The 24,373-nt window shown below is 40.0% G+C and overlaps 3 long non-coding RNA genes across 3 annotated transcripts; 2 read left to right on the forward strand and 1 right to left on the reverse strand.

Moving 5' to 3' along the window:
- Positions 1 to 635: 635 nt before the first annotated feature.
- On the reverse strand, positions 636 to 6,748 carry LOC137469160 (uncharacterized). Its single transcript, XR_010996377.1, has 3 exons — positions 6,432 to 6,748; positions 5,438 to 5,540; positions 636 to 1,525 (listed from the first exon to the last, which is right to left on the reverse strand). It is a non-coding gene; the product is annotated as an uncharacterized lncRNA (long non-coding RNA).
- LOC137469162 (uncharacterized) lies at positions 4,126 to 5,391 on the forward strand. Its single transcript, XR_010996379.1, has 3 exons — positions 4,126 to 4,245; positions 4,677 to 4,793; positions 5,073 to 5,391. It is a non-coding gene; the product is annotated as an uncharacterized lncRNA (long non-coding RNA).
- On the forward strand, positions 6,592 to 14,991 carry LOC137469161 (uncharacterized). The gene is made up of 3 exons (XR_010996378.1): positions 6,592 to 6,756; positions 13,942 to 14,083; positions 14,815 to 14,991. It is a non-coding gene; the product is annotated as an uncharacterized lncRNA (long non-coding RNA).
- Positions 14,992 to 24,373: the final 9,382 nt, after the last annotated feature.

Below are 24,373 nucleotides of genomic sequence, written 5' to 3' on the forward strand. Positions count from 1 at the left end.
AAGTATTCTCATTATCAGGTCTGTGCAGTAAAAGTAAATCCTAGTTTTCTTCCTCAAGCAAATAAATCCATTTATGCCAATGGGCTGATTTCAAGCTCTGTATGGGTAGTTCCACTCTCTGGTCTTTATGTGAGATCTGAGTCTTGCCCACTGGAGTGAGTCAGGCTATCAGTGTTTGGCTCTGTGCTTTAGGGGTCAGTGACTGCACTTACATGTGGGCAAGACTTCATGCTGATTAAATCAAACTACTGCACTGAAAAGAGCATTAACTAAATGCCTCCTAACATTCTGATGGTGTGTAAGCTATTCTAAATCTTAAAATCCATAGAGGATTTGTCCTAATTCATTCCAGTACACACAACTACATAAATGAAAGTGCTTTCTGTTTAGTAAAATTGAGGAAATGCATAAAAAAAGAAGTTAATGGCAATTTAAAATTGCTTTATTTTTCAGGATCTGAGAAGCAAAGAATTGTCAGTAATACCAGAATGAATGTTCTCACCTTCTTGTCATCCTGTGCTTCCTAGTTTTGTTACTTAGAACTCAAAAAGTAATATTTTCTTAGTAGTAGTGGCACAGTGTCTTGATGGCATGCTTCAGCCACAAGCCTTGTCTAGAAGTGACTGGATTATGTTTTCCTTGTCTTCTTGTCTGAAACCAGGGACAGATGCAGGCCAGATGTTAATATCAGGGACATTGCGCTCCCTTCACAACTCTTTGTTGGGCACCCATCTTTCTGACAGCTCAATGGCCTTGAGGAGATCCTATAGTGGAGGGCCAAATGCAGAAGAATGCATACTCACAGTCCTGACTCAGGCTGTGCTTTCTCTACAACTCCCCACTGCTTGTGGCTAGTGTTGAGGTGCCAGAGAAGGGATGAGATGATATCCCCTCTGGGAACAAGGGAATTGCTAGCACTACACCAGTGGAGTGGGAGACGGGCTACAAGAAGGGTAAAATTTCCTTGGTAACCTCCCAATAAATCTGTATCGGTTTAAAGCTACAAGTGAATCTGGCAACAAACTTCTTTGACTTCAGATCATAAGTCACCCACTGTGTTGAAAGCTGTTTGATGTGGATCTCTTCACTGGCAACTGGCTGCAGGCCAACAAACTCACTTTCTATGGATCACAAAATCACCACAGTTTTTACTGGTCACTTTTTTTCTGAAGGCAGGAATAAAGGGTAGTAGAGGATCTGTGTTTTTGATGTGTTCACCTTCCCGGTTCTTCTCTTTGTACCACTTCCATGTGCTTTCAGTAATCAGTTAAGCCTGCCTTTGCCTTTCATACAGCATCCCTTTTCAATGGAAGTCCAGACATGTTGGCAGTGCTTGCTACCAGAGGAGTAAAGAAGGACTGATGATCCAAAAGAAAGTATTACAGTCTCTCAAATTGCACTGGGATATTCTCCAGTCAAACAGTAGCCCTGCATGTGTTGGTATTCACTTCTAATATTCTTCAAGAGAGCCTGTGCATTACTAAAGACTTTGAGCATTGCAATAGCAGCTGAAACCTAGGAAGAACTACAAAAGCATGATGTTGATGATTCTAGGCACCTGTGTTTTTTAACCCTCACAACCAAAAAACCAGTGAATGATAAAGAGCAAAAATGGATATCAGATGCATTGAACGTATTCAGATTAAATAACACAGTTGGAGGAAAGAGGAGAAGATATGTAGTTTGTGCAACATCTTGTTGACCTGAAAGATCAGATTCCTAAAAGAATATTTTACTAAGAAGAGTTGTAAAGAAAACAGTAATGTGGGCAGGTAAAACCACAAATCAAATACTTTGCAGGTCCATATTTCATCACATGGCAGTATACTTGCAGATGCCAAATTCTGTTCCTATTGAATCTATGGCAAAATGCCCACTGACTTCAAACAGAATAAGTTTTGTCCCTCTAAGCTATGAGTATGGCCAGCAATATTAATGCAGAATAGAAATAAATTGTATAGGTGAAGAGTAGGGAGTTGGTGCTGGAAATTTAGTGCCTGCCTGATCTTAATCCTTTTATTTTCAAATTAACAAAACCCTTTTACTCCTAGAACATTATAGCAATCATTGCAATATTTTACAGTATATTGGCTGAAGTGATTATTGCTAATAAACTTTATTTAGTAAATAGTTTTTTTAAATAGCTAACCCAAGTTTTGAAAAGCATTAGAAACATTCTTTTCAAAACAGAACTTTTTGATATTGCAGCCAGTTTGGCTCAAGAAAGACCTTTGAACCTTCTCATTTGTATTCTCTTTCTTTTTACTTCTTCCTCTGTTGCATGATATTCTGTTTAGTGAAGTTTGTCCAAATCTACATTCTTAAACCTTAACCCGGAAATGGATTTGATAAATCTTTGTAATTCATTGACAGCTCTTAGCATTATAGCAGGTATCTGTGCATGGATGTGAAAATGAATAGCATAAAATGAACAACTGAACTTTTTTTGCATTAAAGTAATTTTGCATCAAAACAAGCAAAATTGCCAGCAGTGTATCTGTATTATTTTAAAATCAGATAAAAATAGAATTGCTGAATTCTTTAATTAGCATAGCTGAAAGTTAGCCAAATCAGCTTCGGACACAGCAGGAGATGTACAGTTTGTCCTGATTTTGTGAGGAATGAAAAAATGTAATACTTGGCACAAGAACTAACTATGCTAACTTAAAATGTTACCAAAACATATTCAATTAAATCAAATATGGTGGTTTACCAAAGATTAGCACACATATTTTAACAGAACACAAGAGCACAATTTTAAAGTTGTGGGTTACTGAAAGAAACAAAATCTAGAGAAAATTATTATCAGTGACATGAAAATTCTGAAGAAAACTACTTACTGGAAGAAATGAGTGAGGTCCTTTGGCCAAACTCTGGTGTTCTTACTGATAGAGATTAACATCATCCCTTATGAACAGTTCTGTTCATTTGGGAACCCAGTCTTTTATGGCAAATGAAATCTCAAGGTATTTCAACTGGAGTGAAAATTTTCCATGGTCAAGATGTTGAAACCCACCACTTTTTAATTTCTATGTACCCATTTGCATTAAAAGAGTTTCGATTAGGTTAGAGGTATAATATTATGATGGGGAAAATTCTTTATTAAACAGAAACAAAAATCAACGAAGTAAACATGTGCTTAAAAAATCTACACTAAATGTAGTGCCTGCCTGTGTATGATGGAACTTCAGCGTCTTACTGAGCAGATACTTTCTAGTAGAAATTTTAGAGGAGAATTCTGTCATTCTCAGATGTGCATCCTTAAGCAAAGAAACTCTCATGGAAAACTTATGAAAAACCCAAATAGAAAACCAATGATGAAATCAGATATGGCTTTTGAAACAGTCCTGTTACAGCAAGATAAAGCTGATTTTTCAGTTTCACTGAGGCAGTGAGGACTGAATCCAGAGAAATTTCTTGAGGAAGGACATTGCTACCCTCCCTGCAAAGCTTTACTGTTTTAAAGTGCAGTTCAAATTCCTGGTAGTAAGGTGAGAGGGATATTAACTAAATTAGTTCTTGTGGCAGCTGCTCTCCCCATTCAATTTTCTGTAGACAGCCCAGCTCAACTTGGGAGTAACACTGGCCCCTGTGTGAGAGGGCTGTGTGCAGACAGGTACCAAATTTCCTTTTAGTGGTATTTTCTGTGTTTAGAATTTTTTTTCTTCAGGAATTTTGTGATGAAGACTGCCTTATTCCCAGATATAACATTTCATGGTTTTGGAAGAAACAGCTACCAGCAGAACTTTTCTGAATTGCTACATCCCTTGGTGTTTCTCTAGTCCAGATCATTTTGTTTCCTAGAAAGTACAGCTCATCCTTTCAGAGGATTGAGTTTCCCTTGGAAACCATCCATTCCCATGGATGGTTTGCCTGTTAAAAAACTTGCCTTCAGAAATCACCTTTAGGCAACAGTTCCCAAAACAGGGGTTCTGACCAAAATTAAGTTAGATAGTCCTGGGGCTGTGAGCCAGTCTGAAGGGGAACTTGCAATGAGGAGTTACTCAAAAGCCAGTTGGACTGGACCTTACTCTTTTATCAGCTTCCATCTTTCATATGTCTGTGAGATGTATTCTATTGTCACGATGGGTGAGGATTTTAATGGCTCATCCATTTTACAGACAATAAACACAAAGACAAGAAAGGCCCTGCAGATTAGAGGGTGAGGCAGAAATCTTGCTTTTCCTCAAGTCAGGGCCACTGATTCACTTTGCAGCACACTCCAAAGAGCTGTGACCTCTTTAGGTGAGACACAATTTTTGGGCATAGTTCCTCAAAGATCCTCAGATCTTTTTTCTACACCAAACTCATACTCCTTTGGTGGGGGAGGTAGGATGACTCAGTCACTCCACAGGCTCTCTGTCACTTCTCCCTGATACATACTCTCAAGAAAAGCAGAATACATCCATGTCCTTTGGTAAACAAAGGGACGTGTGGGAGCATTTGTCCCCTTAGAGACTTAGAGACATTGCATGGGCAGATGAAGCAGAGCTGAAAACAAAGACCTAATTCCAGTGCTCTTGCAAAAAAACATCTGGCCAGCACTGTCTCTTAAAAAAACAGACTGGAGGAATGTAAACATATGTTTGGCTTGCGAAGGAGTCGTTATATAAATGTTAATTTTGAAGATTTCCCATGAGTACAAGGGCTTTTGACAGAACTTTGATTCCATGCAGGACGCAAGTATCAGGAGTCACATGCTCTGCCTTAGAGCTGTGCTGACACTTCTCTGAGTACTAAGAGGCAGCAAGGGCATTTGCTGTAGCACGGGAACAGAACAAGCTTTGATGATTGTAAGTCAAGTTTGCACAGCATCATGTTGAAGCAACTCTATGTAATTAAACAGTTTCACTGATCATGTGGAGCATGGGAATATCTAGCTATGATCCCAAAATGGTAAGGCAGCTTTCCTTAGGTTGCTTAAAGAAGATACCTGAGCATTATCATATCATTTGGCATAACAAGGGATATGGAGCCATTACATTTTTGCAGTTATGAGACTCAGATTCTTCTCTTTGTTTTCAACATTTTCAGCTGTTACAATGTGACTTTCATGCCTTTTACCTCCACAGTCAGGAGATATTCAAGTTAAACTGACCTTTCCAAAGGGATGCTGATGTTCTCACGTGGCTAACATGACTCCAGGCTCCCACAAAAATCGCAAGAACAGGGGACTATCTTAGGTTTTCTTTGCTGTGAATAGTGCCATTTAGCGACGGGAGTGACTCACCATATCCAAAGTGAAGCCTGCCCTTCAAACCATTGGGGTGAAGGCACCAGAGGACCAGTTTAATAATCATGCTGTTTGCATTGCTTAAACAGACACTGTGAGCCTCTTCTTCTTCTCCCACTATGGCCACCCCTTCCTCCTGCACCACCCTTGTTCTTGCAGCACTTTGCAGTGCTGCTGGGTGATTAATCTGACCAGGGAACTTACCTGACTGAAAAGTATGGCTGATGTTTATCTGGCCTTTTTTGCAGTGTTACTTTTTCAGTTGGATCAGAGTTCCCTGTTCCAGTTTGTGATGTGGCTCCAAAGTCTGTCAGCAGAGTAAAGGCAATGAGAGGTGGGAATGTTCAGGCAAGAGTGGGAGTTTAGGGATGTGAAAACTGTGGGTCTTTAGTGTCCAGTGACTGAATATTGAACCTGATTTGGGACTGATATCTTCTGTCTGCCTTGCCTGTTAAACTCTTACTACATGTGGTGTTCTATAAATAATGTCTTTTGAAACGATAGCAAGCCTATTTTAAAAGAGAAACACAGTTACTGAATTTCCACTGCAATTTATCTGCCAGCTCTCCCTCCCCAGTGGCTGAACATCTCACTTACGTATTTCACAAATGCAAAACAGAATACTACACTGCTTTTTCCTCCATTCTTAAATGAAATTGTGAGAATTCATCCTTTCAAAATGACTAAGAAAGGCAGCAGGACTTCTGCTCAGGAAGAAAGAGAATATTCTAGATTTAAGGCTTTAGGAAATTTCAAACAGTGAGAAAGACTTGAAATATTTAAAAGCCAGGATTCATAAGCAAGATTTTCATTGAATTTTTTTATGTATCAGAATTTCTGACCATATCCAAGACGTTGCATAGGAGTTCTGTACTGGCATTAGAGAGAGTTTGTAGTCAAAACATAAATGAACACTTTGACTTAGTTAAGTTATTAATGCTGAAAATAACATTTTTTTCCAAGCAGTAAAATATGAGTTACAATTCTGAAGATGACACTATTCAAAGCATATTTATTTGCAGTAAAATCTGCATCTGAAAGAGGAAATAATGGTTTGTTCATAACATTGGCTCTGAAATATACTCAACAGTGTCAGAGGGCCAGCTTTTCCAAGAAGATGATTCTGTGAGTGACCTTGGTACCCAAAGAGCAGGTGATATATTATGTATCTTTGATCTATGGCTTCTAGCTACATTACCTGTTCGCCTAGTGATGTAATAACAAGGAGTCAAACCCTCAGCTGTATTTAATATTGACTCACAAGCCGTTGTCACAGACGAGCATGATTTCCTAGTGTCTTTGACACCCAGGAAAGAAGGATGAGTGAGACACCTATAAATCTCAAAGTCCTGTTTTAGACATAACAGAGCGAAGGGGAGAATATTATGACAGCGTAGCATTTACATGGTCAAAGTACTGCAGTTGTAATAGCATCTCAAATACCCCCATAAAGCTAAAGAGTAAACACTCTTATCTCCATAAAGAAGCTTGCTAAAGCTGATATGCCTTGGAATTTATTTTAAGTGAGTTTAAGCTCTTCAGTTTCCCTCTAGAAACTAGTAAGCCATTGAGAAGCAAACGTGGAGCAGAAGTAAGAAGAGATACTGGCTCTTGCTGGGATTCAAGCCCATGCTACCTCACAACTATCAGAATTTCCTGTCTGAGAGGTAGCTGGAAGCTGTATTAAAGCTGGAGTTTATTAAGTTTTGTCTGCACAGTGGACCAGTTGTCTGGAAATTTTCTCCTGCACACTGTCCTTCATTTGGTGTTTCCCTGAAAAGAAGTAGTCCTTGTTTTCACTTCTGCTGATAAACCATGAGTTAAAACAAGCAGGTTTTTCCTTGAATGCCAACCAGCTATTATTATACAATTTGTTATCAGATCAAAGCAAACATGACCTTAGCCCTTGGACAGTACATCATAATGCCATACCTTTCACATGGAAAGAAGGAGGAAGGGGGAGGAGAATACATATCCTGCTTTACTCTCCAGATGTGACTGCACGTACTTAAAACCATAATTATGGAAGTGGCTAAGCTCTTTGTCTTTCATACTGATGGGGTGTCTCCCTCCTCAGTCTATTTCTGGGTGCTGTAAATATTGCTCTTCATGTAGCACAAAAGCAACTGATTCGCAGCCTTGCGGTCTAATGACTCAAAAATGTGAGGACAGATAGAAGCCATACCCATTTCTGAAGTCACTTGCTCAGCAAAACAGTACAAGTCGATGCAGTCTTTATACCTTAGCAGTAGTCCTTTCTGCACATGAGGGATCATCTTGTGACGGGTGCCCTTCCCTCAGCCTGTCCCTTTCTGTGCCTTGTGAGACACAGACAGAGCAGAGTTCAAACTTGCCACCGTAGGAAGCCTTTGCCAAGAACAGAGGATGGTTTGCCAAGCTGATAGCTCTGTTGTTAACCTTTATAATTCTTTGCATTTTACATTAACGCCCAGCTTCTGGAAGTTAGTGGTTATGTGAGAAATTCAACTTTTGTGTATTTCTTTGGAAGGTTTCTATTGTTCAGGTTTGCGAAGAAAGGACTTCTGAATTCAGGGCTCAGAAGTTAGAAGGAAGGGGAGCCCCTATCCATAATTGCTACCTATGGGAAATGGTGATATTTTTAAGCAAATTTCATGGTAATGAAATATGAGTCATGTTGTTTTAAGATCTGGGCTGCTGATAGTGCCTCTTTTAATGTCTTTTGCATAATCCCACAGACTCTTTCACATCTGGTCATAGACCCAGTGCACAGTTTGTGTTGTTTAATAGTAGTAGAACAGGTTCCCTGATACCTGCTTATATCTCAAAAGTCATGTCAGGTAGGCACTGCTTGCACCTCCACAATTAGTTATTTTCCTTCCAAATTAAGGAAGAACTTTAGACCAATGTGGATGGCACATCTCACAGGTGGTGGCTTTCCCCCACTTTTCTCAATACAGTGTTCTCATCAGCATTAAAAGTGAGCTCAGTACACAGTGCTCTTATTCTTCAAATGATTCTTGCTGTAAGGCTTCAGCTCAACATCACTTGGGCTCTAAAGGTGATCCCTTCTTTACATGATGTTCACACTTTTCGTTATAGCATTTTGAGCAATTACAAATACCTTACAGACTAATTTATCCCTCACAACCCCCCTCAGAGCCATGCAAATGTGTTTTATTACCCTTCCTTTACTGACAATGAAAGCAAGACACGGAGATTTAAGGCAATATTCTCTTTGTTTTTCTTTTCTTTTTTTCTTTTCTTGGAAAAGAGCCAAATTTATTAAATTCTAGCTGAAAGTGGGGGTGGAAAGTCAAGATGTGGGGACTGGTCTGGGACAAGCTCCTCCCATTCCTTGAAGTCTTTTTAAAAACAGTTTTGCCACAGCCTTTGGAGATCAGGTCTCTGGGAGGTCCTGGAGATGACAAAAAGAGGTAAGATGGAGCTTTGTGATGATATAAATTTTCCATCAGTCTGAGTTGAAGGCTGCAGTTTGTCACTGCAGAGACAGAGAGTTTATAAGGAGCCTGTATTTACAAGAACAGTGAGGAGGCTGTGAAAAGTGACAGGGCATCAAGTTCACTGAACTGAAGTGGCCTTGAGAGGAGGGGCTGCTGTTAAGGAACTGGGAGCAAAGACCATGAAAAGCAGGATGGTGGAAGGTTTGCTGTGATACCAGTGAGCCCTCCCTGCTCTTGCTGCAGCTGAATTGTCCCTGGCTTGCAGAGGGAAAGGCCAGTCCATTAGGAAAGAGAAAATTGCACTGATTAAATCAAGCAGAATTTGGAATGCATTTGCAAAGACTCTAACTCCCAGTGAATAAGATATGCTATCCAAGTATTGTGGGGGCCAAAACAAGGCCTCTAACTTATATCCTAGTGGGAATGTCTGAGTGATAGAGAGGTATTGTCCCCACCCACTTAGGACAATGCATTCCTTGTGGAATCTGGATAGGATTCCCCAAGAGAATGATGAATTCTATATTAGATGAAGAGCTCCTGTACTTAAAAAAACAACTGAAAAAGTGTCTGACTGGTACATGGCAGAAAGTCTGTGTTCTTGCACTTTAATTTATGCCACAAACTAGTCTTCCTCCATCCAGCTGACTGTCTCAGTAATGGCTCTAAATTCTGGAAAAGGAAGTAGATGCCTCTATACATTATCTATTTAAGACTCAGTTGACCTACCTCTGTCATTCCAGAAGAGCAGAGAGAAATACATGGCTCCTCTGAACTCTGTAATTCTGTAAATTTGTTTGGGATTTAGAAAACAGGGTGATAGATGTCTTCTAAATGTCAATGACAAGATAGATAGGTGCTCCTTCCTTAACCTACCATTTTCTTTCAAAGTGCTGCTGTCTGTTCACTGTCTCTCCTTGTTTCTTGTGTTCAGACTTGAGAAATACAACCTGCTGGCATATACACCACAGACAGCCCTGATCCCAGCCATGATCCCTGACTTCTCAGCTGTCTCAGAACTGTAATGGTAACAGTATCAAGCTCTGTTGAAAACAGACGCAAAGAGAGTCCAGTCATCATTCACGAAGCTTTGTGCCTTCACTCCATATATCCAGGAGAGTCATTAGCCCAAATGTTCTGTCCTGAGGATGATATTTCTTCCTCTCTTCCTGTTTTCTTCACTGTATTTAGCCTGGTGTCCAATCTTTCAGTTTATATCCTTATCTAATGTCTCTGATCACTGTGGACAAAAAGTGGAAAAATCCCACTCAGGCAGTGCATTTTTTTGTAGTAAGTGTGGTGAGGCACTGGAACAGGTTGTCCAGAGAGGTTGTGGATGCCCCATCTCTGGCAGCATTCAAGGCCAGGTTGGACAGGGCTTTTAGCAACCTGGTCAAATGGGAGATGTCCCTGCCCATGACAGGGGTTTGGACTAGAGGCTCTTCAAAGGTCCCTTCCAACACAAATTATTTTATTATTCCAAGGTTCCATTACAGAAATACATTCATAGAGCAGCTCATAAGCAGAATTATGCTTTTTCTGCAAGATGAGGGCTATCACACATTTAGATAAGGCTTATCAGTTTGTGTTCCCTCTTTTTGCTCCTACAGAATTTCTTCCTGCAGCTGCACTTTCCCCCTCACGTTTTTATTTACCTTTGTCTCAACTGAGGCTCCACCACAGTGTGGGACCTTGTCACCTACCTCCTTCTGGCCTTGGCCAAGCCAGTCAGTTGTCTTAACAGAATTGAGCTTCACTCATCCCCAGATTTGTGAGGTTTCTTTTCATTTGTCCTTCTGCCCCTGGACAGAACAGCACTGCTGTTCCAGCAGCTCACCAGAGTGCTGGAAGTGTTGGGAGTCCTTTGCTCTTTGTCCCTCTGCAGTTCCTTACTTTTAATTTTTTAATTGTTTGTTGCCATGTCTTTCTTTCTTTTCAGCCCTTTCTTTTCTGTTCCCTCCAGTCCTTTGGCTTCTCCTTTTGTCTGCCTTCTCTCTTTTTCCATCCCTTCTTAGTTTCTGAGGGAGTGCTTTGATGGTGTTTCAGAGTTGGACTAATCCTCATCCCTAAGACACAGGGACAGAAGAGACAGTGGCCAAACCATTAAATGAAGAGCCATCTCCTGTTGTTTGTTTCACACCTGGCCTCTCCTAACTTCAGTTCATGGTCCATGGTCTTGCACTGTAAGGGACAGTGCCTAAAGAGTTTGTCTGTTCGGTGTCACACAGAAACTGTAGACAGGCTTTGGGGAACTGTCAGGCCTTTTGGGATTTAGGCTGGATAGTCAGTGTAGAACAGTTCCCTTGCTGAGAGCACAAAAATATGAAGGTTTGGTGGAATGCAGGAAGGGGATAATGACAATGCTAGAATAAAAATCAGAGGTGTGTATGACATGAAGATATTTTCTTTGTCTCTGCACTCCATTCACAGCTTCATTCTTTTCCACCTCTCTCCCCACCAAGGCCATACTGTCTGTCCAGTGCAGTGGGATGCTTCTGCTGACACAGATGGAACACCAATGATGTAGTGATGGTGGAATTTCCAACTCCTTAGACAACTCTGCATGTAAATATGCAGAGAAGCTTTCTCTACATGTTTAAATGCATAGCTCTTAAACCAAGGTACAGACTCTCTTCACATCCCTTATACATGCCTATATGTCCTCTTTTTCTGAGTCAGGCTTTCAGACAGAACATTCTTGCTGCCTTGTGCTTGCTGTTCATGTCACATTGGTCATCCCAATGGATTTGTGGCTGCTGTGCATCGCTGGAATAGGGCAGCCAACATGCACTGTGGCGGGAACTTGAGCGGCTGAGAGAAAGAGAATTTACTTTTACAGAATCATAGAGTCACTAGGGTGGGAAAAATCAATGAGTCCACCCATTAACCCAGAACTACCAAGCCCAACACTAAACCACATCCACAAGTGCCACATCTACATGTCTTTTTAGCCCTTTCAATTAAAAAAAAAAAAAAAAAAATCCTAATATCCAGTCTAAACCTCCCCTGGGCCAACTTGAGGCCATTTCCTCCTCTCGCTACCTGGGAGAAGGGACTGGTCCTCACCTCACTACAACCTCCTTTCAGTTATAGAGTGACAAGGTTTCATTTATGATATTTTTTACATGCAGTGCTCCATGTGAAACAGCTATGTATCTGTAATGGGCCAGTGTTATGCCATTTACAGATCTGTTTAAACAAAAGCCCACCAACCTGAAACAATTCTGGCTGCAATTAAATTTGATATCTACCTGCAGTCACTGTTGGAATCCTATGGCTTTTCCAGTGACTGCTAATGACTGGTGAGGTGCCCAAGATGAGCTGTTCCCTGGGTCATATAACCCACACACTGCTATTGATCTTGTTAAAAGATTTTGGTGAGTGCAGTTGAATATGCTGCCTTGAGATCTCCAAAATGCTTTTTTCAGTGGATGCTAATCCTGAGCTATCAAAAAATCCATAGGCACAGTAAAAGCAGATTATATTCTGCAAATCATACATTGGGATCTAGCCAAGTACAAAAGAAACTAAACAAGAGCCACAGCCAGGCCTTTGAAGGTAAAACAGTGTGAAACATTTGCTTCTGTTAAAAATACTCCAACTGCTTTTTTTTTGTGTGTGTGTCAGTCTTCCTGCAAAATCATTTGCCTCTATAGCTTTTTTCCCCCCAACTTAGGACACAAAATACACATTCTGGGTGGCTGCCAAAATGGTGAGTCAGCTTCTCTTAGCTTAAAAAGGACATCTGAGCATTATCAGTTAGATTTTGTCATGCAGTGAGGGGAATATAAGATTTTTCTGCTTCCCCAATGGTGCAGCCTCTTGCAATAATTCAAGCAGACTGTGTTTTCATAGCTTGTTTTCAGAAGGGGGTGGATTATGAGCTAGCCAGAAAATTAAAGCCAAGCTAGTTATCTCATACAGCTTGCAACATTGCTGAGAAGCCAGTTCCCTTGCGGCTAAGATTTTCCAAAGATACAGATTACTTGAATGCACTAACATCTCTAATATCTGAGTGGCCTCCACAAAATATCTCAGAAAGTCAGTTTCTGAAAAAGCTGTGGTCCTCTTCTGTGAAATTGAACCTTTTTCAGTTGTCACAAGGTAAATGGGCAGTAACAAAAATCATGGAGACTTTAAAAACTTGGCTAAGTTATTCTTTGACCTTATAGTTATTATGCATGTTTTAAAAGACCTTGCAAATTTGTTTGAATTATTAGAATCTAGCAGCATTAATCCTAATGCCTCATCAGACCTGTTTTATTTAGATGTGGATTAAAGCAAACAAAGAAGAACTTCTTTAATATGGAAATTGGGAGCACTTCAGCAGAATTATCAATGCTGACTTTAGCTTATTTCCTGAGGTAAACATGAGTAGTATCTTCCCTCTTCCATTAACTTTCTAGCTCCTCAATAAAACATTCTAGAGAATTAGATTCTTCTCTGTTGCCAGTTTGAACAGGAAACATTTAGTGCTGGTGAATAGTAAGTATTTTCCATATGCAAATTTTTTCATTTGCTGCCCCTTACTTCTTGTTAAGGGAAAGGGTCATTTATTCTGCTTAAAGCTTTCCTTCAGAGCTATTCAAATTAACAAGATGCTAAGTGTTTTACTGAGGAGGGTCTATAATTTCCTCAGCCGGTACAGCTGGAAAATCAACATTTATTTATTCTCTGCTCAGAAATTACTGGTACAGAGACATACATTTGCTATGTAAAATACTTTGTTAGTTTCTCAGCATGTATCATGGTTCTGGGTCAGAGGTAAGAAGGTTAATGAAATATTTAAAGTGAATTTTTGCATAGCATTTCTTTCAGCACTGCAATGGATAAACCACAAAGCTAAGAGCATGCTTATGTAAGGTATTTAATCAGGTGTTTTTATCCTGTAGAATGTACAGAGGCTATTATCAGGATATTCTTACACCACTTGAATGAGATTAAGCTCTTTATAAATACTCTTTTAAAGGCAAATTTGAAATTTGCTTCTAAGGTTGTATTGATGTAGTAGTGAGCAGCAGAACTGATGCCACTCTGAGTTTGCTTTGATTTATACTATTTTTGGGGCCAAACGGGCTGTAGTTGATTTTGGGCTTGAGATTTTTAGAGGAGATGCACCTGTGACACCCCTATCAGTCCAAAATTCAGTGGAGCTCAAGGGCTCTGAGTATGTTGTATATATCTAAGGCACTATTTTTGACTAGGTCCCCTGGTCCAAGACATCCAGACCAAGGCGTTGTGAAATGTTGACTTTTGTCTTCCTTGCAGAACTCCTCAAGCAATGGAATTTCTTGAATGTCATCAAAAGAAGTCAGACCCAGATGTGGACTGTTCCTGCTTAATATGCCAGGAGCGAAACTAGCTTTCTTTAGTTTCCCATGCTGCAGTGACAGAAGGATTAAAAACTAAGGTATTTCAACACTGTGAAATTACACACAAATAAAGCAGTGGATATATTCAAAAGGGCTCTTTGCAAATAAATAAAAAAGTCACCATTTTGACACAGCCAGGTTTGCAAAGTACATGCCAAGATCAAATAACAGCTGTACCCACTGGGTCTGGAACCAAAACAATCTGGTTCACTTCATTTTCTACTTCACAAACAAGGATTTTGGTTGATAAAAATGTTCTTAAGCCTTTTTAGCTGTGCAGTAGATACAAGATTGCGTCAAAGTGGCTTTACAGGAGCAGGCTGTACTGGCGGAGCATGGCAACAGTTTGACTTTTCTAGGCAGTGAGTTTGGCACCTGCTGATCAGGTTTAGAAGAATAGAATCATAGAATGGGTGAGAAGGGACCTTTGAAGATCATCTCATTCCAACCTCCCTGCCATGAGCAGGGACATCTCCTTGCCCTTCCTTCCTTCCTTCCAGCTTCCAGCCCCATCCAGCCTGCCCTTGAAAGTTTCTAGGGATAGGGAATCTACCACTTCTCTGTGCCAGTGTCTCACCACTCTCACAGTAAATTATTTCTTCCTAATATCTAATCTAAACCTGCTCTACTTCAGAAACTCCATTTCCTCTTGTGCTGCACTACATGCCCTTGTCAAAGGTCTCTCTCAAGCTTTCATGTAAGCCCAAAGGCTGTAATAAGGTCTTTTTGAAGCCTTGTCTTCTCCAGGCTGAAAAACCTCTTCTCTCAGCCTTTCTTCACAGGAGATGTACTTCAGCCCTCTGATCACTTTTGTGGCCCTTCTCTTGACCTGCTCCAACAGGTCCATGCCTTTCCACCACTGATGACTCCAGGGTTGGACACAGTACTCCAGGTGTGGTCTCACCAGAGTGGAGTATAGATACAAGAACCATCCCTACAAACCAAACACAGTCTGAAAAAAATCCTTGGGAGTCTAGATATCTGTTTTATTTCTATTCTTCATTTAGAGTCAGAAGCTGCCATCTTCAGTGAACTCATCATTAGCAGGATGAGAATGATATGGGACAAGTTTCTGACCCTGTTTCTGCTGTGGCAAAGCTGAAGTAGCTCTGACTGTTGGGATGTTTTGCCATGTGTGAGCACTTTTGGGCATTTAACTGTTTATTTAGTTCCTTCAGCAGAATCACTGATGTCAACAGCAGCCAAGCATGGCCTCAGCTGTCTGGTTGTTAGATAAAGAAGACAAGATTGCAGTTTTGGAGGAATTTGATACACACACAGCACCACTGATCTTCTCACAGTGGTGCAGTGTAGAAAGATAAACTGTCATGATTATAACAGTACAGAAACCTGGCATCTGAGACAGAGATGGTTTAACTTGTGTATTTTTAGAGGCATCACAATATTTTTGTTTGGAATTTGTTTGATTGTTTTTATCTTTTAAAAATGTGAACATCAGCTTTCTCCTTTTTGCAGCAGAAAATTTTTCAGCAGTTTCAGCAAAATGAACATACGGCATGGGATCTTGAACAGATATGGTTTTCTTCAGGATATGTGTCAGAAATTGGAGTTAATGTGTAGCAACAACAGAAATAAATGAAAATTCTACCTTAAATGGTGGACAAAATGCTTTAAAAATGGGTTAAAACCCATTTTTTGTTTACTTTATGTAAGACTTACGCAAGTTCTCCAATCTCTTTTCCAGTATAAATATAAAGCAGACAAACTCTTTTTAAATCTTCTGCAGTTATCATGAAGAAACAAAGAATGACATCAGGCTTAAAAATCTCTTCCTAGATTCTCACCTGAGAAACATCTTGCTAAAACCTAAATTTTGCCCACCAGATTTGAGAATTGTGGTCATTTGTAATTGCAAATAACGCAGCCATGCTAATTGGGACTGTCAATATTTTTAGCATTATAACTAGATATGCACAACAAGTCCGTGTGTGCCTCAGCAAAACTGGATGACAGGAATTCACCAGCTTAAAAGGAGTATTGCATTACACATAAAAGGAAAAAGCCTGTTCGTTGTAAACGGTTTCATTTGTATCTCACAGCAAATTAGGTTCCTTCAAAATCTCCTCAAGGGAGTGTGGCATCATGAAGCCTTTCATCAGGGGCCCCAGACTGGGCTCTGCTTCCAACTTCTTCAGAAGAACAGAACAAACATCCTCCTTCCACTGAGCCGGATGTTTTCTGAAGGTAGAACAAGGTATCCTCTGTACCTCAAAGGGAGGAAGGATCATATAACACCAGGCATAAATGTGAAGTTACCAGTTTTCACAGGCTTTTTTATTATTATTACTTTTTTTTAAACCAGGAAGCTTTCCCACATCCCAGTCAGAGCTATGAAGTTCTATGGGTTTCCTCTGCTTTGGATGTACTGACATTCAAATCCCAGACTCTCAAACACAGTCATTATGTGCTGGGCACCTCAGCAGAGAGAGAGTGGCTGGTAGATCATTTCACTCTCATAACAACCGTATAACAAGTACAGAAATGGTGTATGTGGAAAATTATTTATCAGGAACCATTTGATGTATTTTTAGGTTCTCCTTTAAAGCAATTTAGTTGCTGGAAAGCAAGGGAGAGCAGATTAAGTTCCTGGCACACTTCCAGTAATGTCTCTGTAGTCTTCAGCTTTGGAACCAGCCACATGAACTTTTTCAGAGCTGTCAGCAATTCAGATCAAAATTGAAGCATCTTTCTTATGACACCATATGAGCAGCAGTTCCTGCCATTTTCTTCCCTTAACTCAATAGCCTGTTGTTAATCCTGTGTCAGGCATTGGAACAGGCTGCCCAGGGAAATGGTGGAATATCTGTCCCTGGAAGTATTCAAAAGGCATGTGGATGTGGCACTTGGGGACAACATTTTATGGTGAACATGGTGATACTGGGTTAATGATTGGACACTACAATTTTAGTGGTCTTTTCCAGCCTAGACAATTCCATGATCCTAATCAACTGAACAAAAGTTTGTATGAACTTTGTCCTATATTGATCACTCTCCAGAATGAAACGGCTTGGTATTCTTGTAGAGTTCACCAGGAGCATAGAACAAACTATAGCAAGGGTCTTTTTCTCTAGTAAACTGCCTAAGTTTAAATAGCTCACATTCTTCTGGACTTCTCTGTTCTTGCTTTAATGGTTTTGCACATTTTGCCTGTGTATGCAAAATACTTAGATGTTGTTTAAAGCATTCTGGAAAATTAATTTTTTCATTCATATCCAAGAGAGGAAAGGGCATGATCAGCTCAAAGGATTAATAAAAAGGGATTTTAAGTTATTCACTTGCTAGGGATTCACTTCCAGGCTGCAGGTTGTAATGATTTCAAGACTGGCCAGTGGCACACTGAAGAATGTTTCACACTTGTATTCCCATTGATCTACATGTGAATGTCTGCCACAAACCTCAGACCACATGGTGTTTTCTATAAATCTGTGCACATTTTCAAGATAATGGACTAAAAAAATTAATGGTGTGGAGATGACCTACCCTTTTATGTGTGGAGGATTTGTCTCAAGGGCAGTAGAAAGTAATTTTATAGGTCTTTGTGACTGATGTATTATCTTGATAATGAAAGTTGTTTTCTCTTTGATATCTGTCGACCTGTAAACTCAGATATTTTAGGCTTTTGATCTTGTAAACTCATGTTTACAGAATAATGAATCTTTTTGGACATTGTAGAAACCAGGACTGCATAACCAGCAGCAATGGAAGCTTTAACATCTCTTCCATCACACTGATACTTTAGTAAAGCCTTTGACACCATTTCCCACAGCATTCTCCTGGAGAAATGGCTTGGATGGGTGCACTGTGGGTTAAAAACTGTCTGGATGGCCCAGAGAGTGGTGGGGAATGGAGTTACATGCAGTTGGCAGCCAGTCACCAATGGTGTTCCCCAGGGCTCAGTGTTGGGGCTAGTCCTTTTTAACATCTTTATTGATGATCTAGATAGACATGGGGATTGAGTGCACCCTCAGACAGTTTGCAGACACCAAGTTAGGTGGTAGTGTTGATCTTCTGGAGAGCAGGAAAGCTCTGCAGAGGGATCTGGAGAGGCTGGATTGATGGGCCAAGGCCGATTGTATGAGGTTCAATAAAACAAAGTGCTCAGTCCTGCCCTTGGGTCACAAGAACCCCAGGCAGTGCTACTGGCTCGGGGAAGAATGACTGGAAATCTGCCCAGTGAAAAAGGACCTGGGGAAGTTTGTCAGCAGCAGCTGACCCTGTACCAGAGTGTACCCGGGTGGCCAAGAAGGCCAATGACATCCTGGCCTGTATCAGCAACAGTGTGGCCAGCAGGACCAGGGCAGGGATTGTCCTCCCCTACTCAGCACTGGTGAGGCTGTACCTTGAATGAAAAGGACAGAACAGACCAAGCACTGATAAAGAACAGACCTTTAGCTCAGCCAGCTTCAGAAGATAATCACAAGCTTTCTGGAAGCCAATTTAAGTGCCATGCCAGAACACAGTCTAATTTTGCTGTTAAGCCCTTTGCCAGGAAATAAACTATTTCATTCAAGATGTTATTGCATTAAGCAGAAATGACTAAGGCTGAGATTCTGAGATCCAGTTCATGCTGAATGTCACCTCACTTGACAGGCAGATCTTAAGTAACAAAAAAGGCATTCAAAAAGCAAGCTTTTAATTCAGTTATATTTTTAGCTAGGCCCTCCTGCTTACCTCTAGATATCTTGTTTCTTATCAGAATGAGTTAAAGCTTCATGGAGCATAAGATGAAGGAAAGCTGAGCTGCTGTGGTGGATGACTTTATATATTGAGTAGGATCAAATGGGTGAGAAATTGGTGATGCTGAACAGGAAATAAGATCCTCTTCTCTTCCCAAAGAAGTGCCCAAGTGTGGTAGTAAGCAGAATCTATTGAAAAAATACAAAATACAAATGTATTCACAAACAATTTAAAGAGTTTGTTTCACTCTGACTTCTACTATCAGAATTATTTGCAAGTAGTTGGATGGCAACCAGAATTTTTTTCACAAGAAGACCATTTCATTGTTCTGCTTAAAAAATTTCCGTCATTCAATTAGGGAACTGAAACAATGTCTTGGACAAAAATGACATGTTCACTGCAAAGCAAACAAAACCCAAAACAAGCTCAGTGGTTTTTTTCCATTAGAATTGCTGTCTTTCTCCAACTGGCTATCCCAGTTTAAATCCTAATGGAAGTGAGGCTCAGCAGTTTCTGTCTCTGTCAAGTTAAAGAAAAATACAGCTGCAGAGAGCAAAGCTGATGTGGCCCAGGTAGCTTGTAGTGAAGAATAGATCCCTTTTGCAGTGAAGATAAAGCCTTAAGCAATCGACCACACAGTATGAGTAATGGATAAGTAAAGTATGCAAAGAAATGATTCACAAATAAGCCATAGACTGAGAGTTATTAATTGATTTACTCACTGGATTCTGACACATACCACATTTTTTAAGATTTCCTAACCAAAAAAGGCATCCTATTTGTGGCAGATTTTACCCAGAACTTTAGAGTTCCTAGAAAGAACAGAATTGCTCTGAATTTTGGGTTTTCTAAATGGAAATTGAATTGAAAAACCTTCCTTTATATGAAACATGAGGACTTAACCACTTTTTTATCGTTATGACTGCAGCACTTTTCACAGAAGTAGGGTGTTAACCTCTGAGATGTGGCTATGTTCCAGCTCAGATGTTTTTCTTTCTTCCTGAATTTTCTCTGTAGTTTCAGCTGGATGACGTATTCCTCACTTCCCTTCCTTTGTGTAATCCTGGTGGCACAGAATGGGAAAGACTGCTGTGTTTCCCCCACAGAGATTGCCTGCTGCTGAAATGCAGCTAGGGAGGGATATGTGCACAAGGTGAACTGCATCCACACTCTTCAAGCACTCAAGAGAAGCTGCATATCCACGAGGCAAATTTTGCCCTCAGTGTATTAAGCATGCTGTTACCCTCCTTGGATGACAGCAGTGCAGAAATAGGTAGTGGTGTTATCCTGAGCATTGTTCATTGTCCATTCTTTACCCAGAAAACACAGTTATTTTTATCAAGCCTTAGAAGTGACTGAGAGGATCATGATTAGCTGACGAAACTCAGCAATTCTGCAGCATAATAAAAGACAAAAACCCCAGAGGAACAAACAAACTGTAGGTGGCCCATCTTTATGATACGTAAAAGTAATCTTGAAGAATTAAAAAGAAGTCCACTCTGGAGTACCACTCCTCTCTTTTACATTAAACCTTTTGCTTATCCACACATAAGAAAATATTTAATGTCTTTCTCTGCCATGGTGTCTTGTCAGTAAGTGGTGCCATTTACAAGCAAAGGCATATTTCTCACATATTCCCACAGCACTGTTCTGAAGTTCACTCTTTTATAGGCACAGGAATCTGAGACAGGCCTCTGGAAGGTCTGGGCTTGCATTTTTCCATTATACCACAATCTCCTTCCTAACACAGCTACATCTCTGGGCCTGGAATGAGCTTGGTTGTTACTTTGGCAGTCCACAACTAAAGAAAGGATGAAGAAGAACTCGGGATGATTTTCTGACCCTAAAGAGCCATTCAGTAAAACCAGGAAAAAGTCCATCTTGATATTGCTAATATTTCATAGGAAAGCCACCTCATCCCAAGATCTTATTTTTACAACCTTTCAGAATTTCTTTGCGTAGTATAAAAAGAGACACATTCTTAATTCCTTGAGGATAACTTCTAAATCTATTTCAAAGACTTAGTGGGGAAATACCTTGGAATTTAAGTGCTTCAAACTTCTGAACAAGCCAGATATGATATTTGCAGCTGAGGCCCACCTCTGCTCTGAAGAAAGCCCATTTCACCAGTGTGATTTTATTTTTAAAAGCGGTTTTCCTGGCAGGCTTCTCTGCATTCAGCCGATTACGTAAAGTAAACTATTGACATATGCAGACCAGTTGAGACGATTTTCTCCATTAAATTCAAACCTTGTTTTAAAAGTGCAATTTTAACATGTTGTTCTTTCTGAAATATTCCACAATATGTGCTTTCACGTTTGGTTATATAACATTACATTCTTTTATAATAATAAAGCCGAGTGTATTTTGGAATTGTTCACAGACTGAAGCAGTTTAGCACATGGGACACATCCAGATGTGAAAAAGTTCTGTGGCTTGGCTAGACATGTTACTAAACCTTTTCTCAGATGTCCAAATGATGCTCAGGATGAATTTAGATTTCCTTTCTGAAAGGGACCTAGCACTTTCCTAGTATGCACAAGGAGAAACATCCTATTTCTGATGCTGGGCAATTGCAGTTGAACACAAAATATATTTTACTTAATGTTAATACAGTGATATGTTAAAACTGATCATGAGCTTCACTTAGGTACTTATATAGCCTGCTAATGGCCTTGATACAGGAGAATACACAAATAATAATGCTGTATTGAATTGAATGTCTTCAAGCTTCAGCCTAGGGGCCTTGTTGACAGTAATGCAACAAGAAACCCCTGTTTGGTAGGATTTCATGTATAGGCAGATTGCCATGATTTTTCCAAATTCATAGGTAGGTACTTATATTTAAATCACAAGGGGATCTGCTATTCTAACAGAATAAATACGTTAATTTGTAAGTATGTGGGGCTTTTCTGTTCCAAGAAGCTGATGAAAAGATGTGACATAAGAAGGGCTACTGCTATACAGCACCCTCTTCGGTGGAGATGGGCAGCCCCTGTGCTGCAATGAAACACCTCTTTTGTCTGAAGGCATTTTCAAGACCCTGTGAAGCTGAAGGCAATTCAGGCCAAAGCTGTGGTCTGCATTCCCAAACAGACCTTTGAGAGATGCTACATAGCTCTCTCTGCCAAGGGTGTGACATCACTGACATGAGTCTTGGCACAGGGGATCCCTTGCCCAGATACCATCCATTGTCTCTGTCTGCATTATCATGTGTTGTCATCCCCACAGCAGCTACATGATCTGCACACTCAACTGCTACAGCACACTTCTTCACCCCGGCCCTGCACTGTCGTCAGCACATATTTAATCTTATGACCTTACACAATAGATCCTACAGGACATACATATATGGATCTGGTATTGTCTCTGCACAAGGGAAAATTCTGTGGACCTCAGGGATTTCATTGCAACCTCCATGTGCCACTCATTGCTCTGGTCCTTCACTGTATGGGCTACTTGACACATTTTATCTATGGCCTGGGGATGAGAGAGGATAAAAGTTCTCCACTAGAATCAAATAATCTGCTTCAATTGGCTTATTCCAGTCTCAGATTCTGGTCTGAATCAGTCAGGACCTGACCCATTAACTGAACAGTGTTTCTGTTAGTATGAGACAATGGGTCTATGTCAACAGTGTGCTGGTTTGGCTTTACATCACTTTGAAATCAAAGCAGTCATCATGTCATCAGCCTGTAGAAACACAGTGGTGAGTTCATCCACAATACTTATTTAAAATCTGACTTTTTTTTTTTTTTTGAGCTGACTTTCATGGAAAACTCCAGGCTGACTGCCTTTGAGTTTGCTCTTTTTATGTTGTTTTTTGTTCTGCTTCCTGGTTATTATTGATATTCCATCATTATCCAAATACTTTCTAACCACAGGAATTAGTGCAGCTACAAACTCTTTTTTTTTTTTTGTTTGTTTCTTGTTTCTCCCTTTTGCTTGTAACTTATGAATATTTATTTGTAGAAGCCAAATGTCATGTCACAAAGTGTTTTCTATCCTTTCCCTGCATATAGGCACAATACAGTGATTTACCATGAGACCACAGAGTTTAAATTCATTGCCTTGCAGCATTTATTGTTTTATTTATCCACAGAATTCTTGTTTATCCATTCAAAGGATCATCCTGGCACAATTCAGTTTGTTGCAGTGGTGAGATTCTAATTCAAATGTTGAGCTTTAGCTTTCTTTATCAAATAATTATTTTCCAAACATGCTTATCACCAAATACCCTTCATTTGCAGCTGCAAGATTTCTGGGTGGGAAATAAGAGACAACTTAGAAGTGCATGCCAGACCTGCTTTATTTGCAGATGCACCATGTACACAGAATGCCCACCTGGTCTTTGCCAGCAGTAAAAAAGATATATAGTAATGTCTGCACTCAGCTTTGCAATGCTGAAAGCTTTCTTTTCATGGAAACAAAAAAAGTCTGGACATTTCATGCACTTATATGGTATTTTCTAGCCTTGTACTTTAGAGCCAAAGGAAATGTACATGTCCAAGAGAGTTTGCTGGATACACAGGCAGTATTCTTGGAACTAGACTTAACTGAACTGTAATCATTAGGGAGAGAGATCACTTTGTTGCTTTCCTTATGCTAGCATAACCAATGTGCTATGCAGTTTGAACCTCTAGCCTCCTCCTCCTCCAGAGCAGTAAGTTTTCCATTCTGAAAGCAACAATTCCATACATGATAGATTGATGAGCAGCACTTATACACAAAAACACACAGAATTTTGTTCTTTTTGCACTTTATCCCTGAAACGCCTCGCACTCACATGTATAATAATCTACCATCTCTGTTCTTCAGACTTACAGTCACTACTCCACATCTGCCTCGATGGCTGAGTCATCTCACCTAACATTAGGCATCTGTAGCATAGATGTCTACAGCTAAACCAGGCATCTGAATTGCTTTTTGTAGTCAGTGGACAGAAAAAGGTACTTGCAGGGACCAATGTTAGTGGTTTTTTAATTCAAAACTTGCCTGTGTTAGATATTTAACCTAGATGAAATTGATTTTGTCCTAAAATCCATTTAGTAGATCTTTACCATCCATAAAGGAAGCTTGGGAGACTGGCCTGGATTTATACATATATGTTATAGTGGCATCCAAGCCCTGTCATTTCTGTGCATAGTAAAACCTCATATTGGTTCTAGTCTTGACTACTAAAACCTGATTTTCACTCTTTTCATCACTGTGTACTGTACATGATCTTGTCAGTCAGACCCATATGCTGGATACCACTTTTGATTTCTTTGACCTCTTTTGAATTAATTTAAATATGGTCTCAGTTGTTTAGGTTCCTCTAAGATAAAGCCCTTTCTATACATCTCATCAGAAAAATTTGTATGCAAGTTTTAGGTCTTTTACATGAGCAAGATGAAGAAATTGTCTAAAATTAAACTACTTAAGAGTATGAAACTTTATTCAGAATATGGATAACTCTTAGCTGTGCAGTTCTGATGTACAATCCATACTCTACATGCACATCTGTATGGTTTTACTGACTTCCCCTTCTGTGCTCATCAAAACTCAGCTGTATCTCTTCACTGAGGTTAACAGCTTTTCTGTCCTCTCTTCCTATCATGCATACTGAGAGAATGAGTCCTGCTTCTGCC

Source organism: Anomalospiza imberbis, chromosome 2 (assembly GCF_031753505.1).
Source record: "Anomalospiza imberbis isolate Cuckoo-Finch-1a 21T00152 chromosome 2, ASM3175350v1, whole genome shotgun sequence".
Classification (NCBI taxonomy): Eukaryota; Metazoa; Chordata; class Aves; order Passeriformes; family Viduidae; genus Anomalospiza; species Anomalospiza imberbis.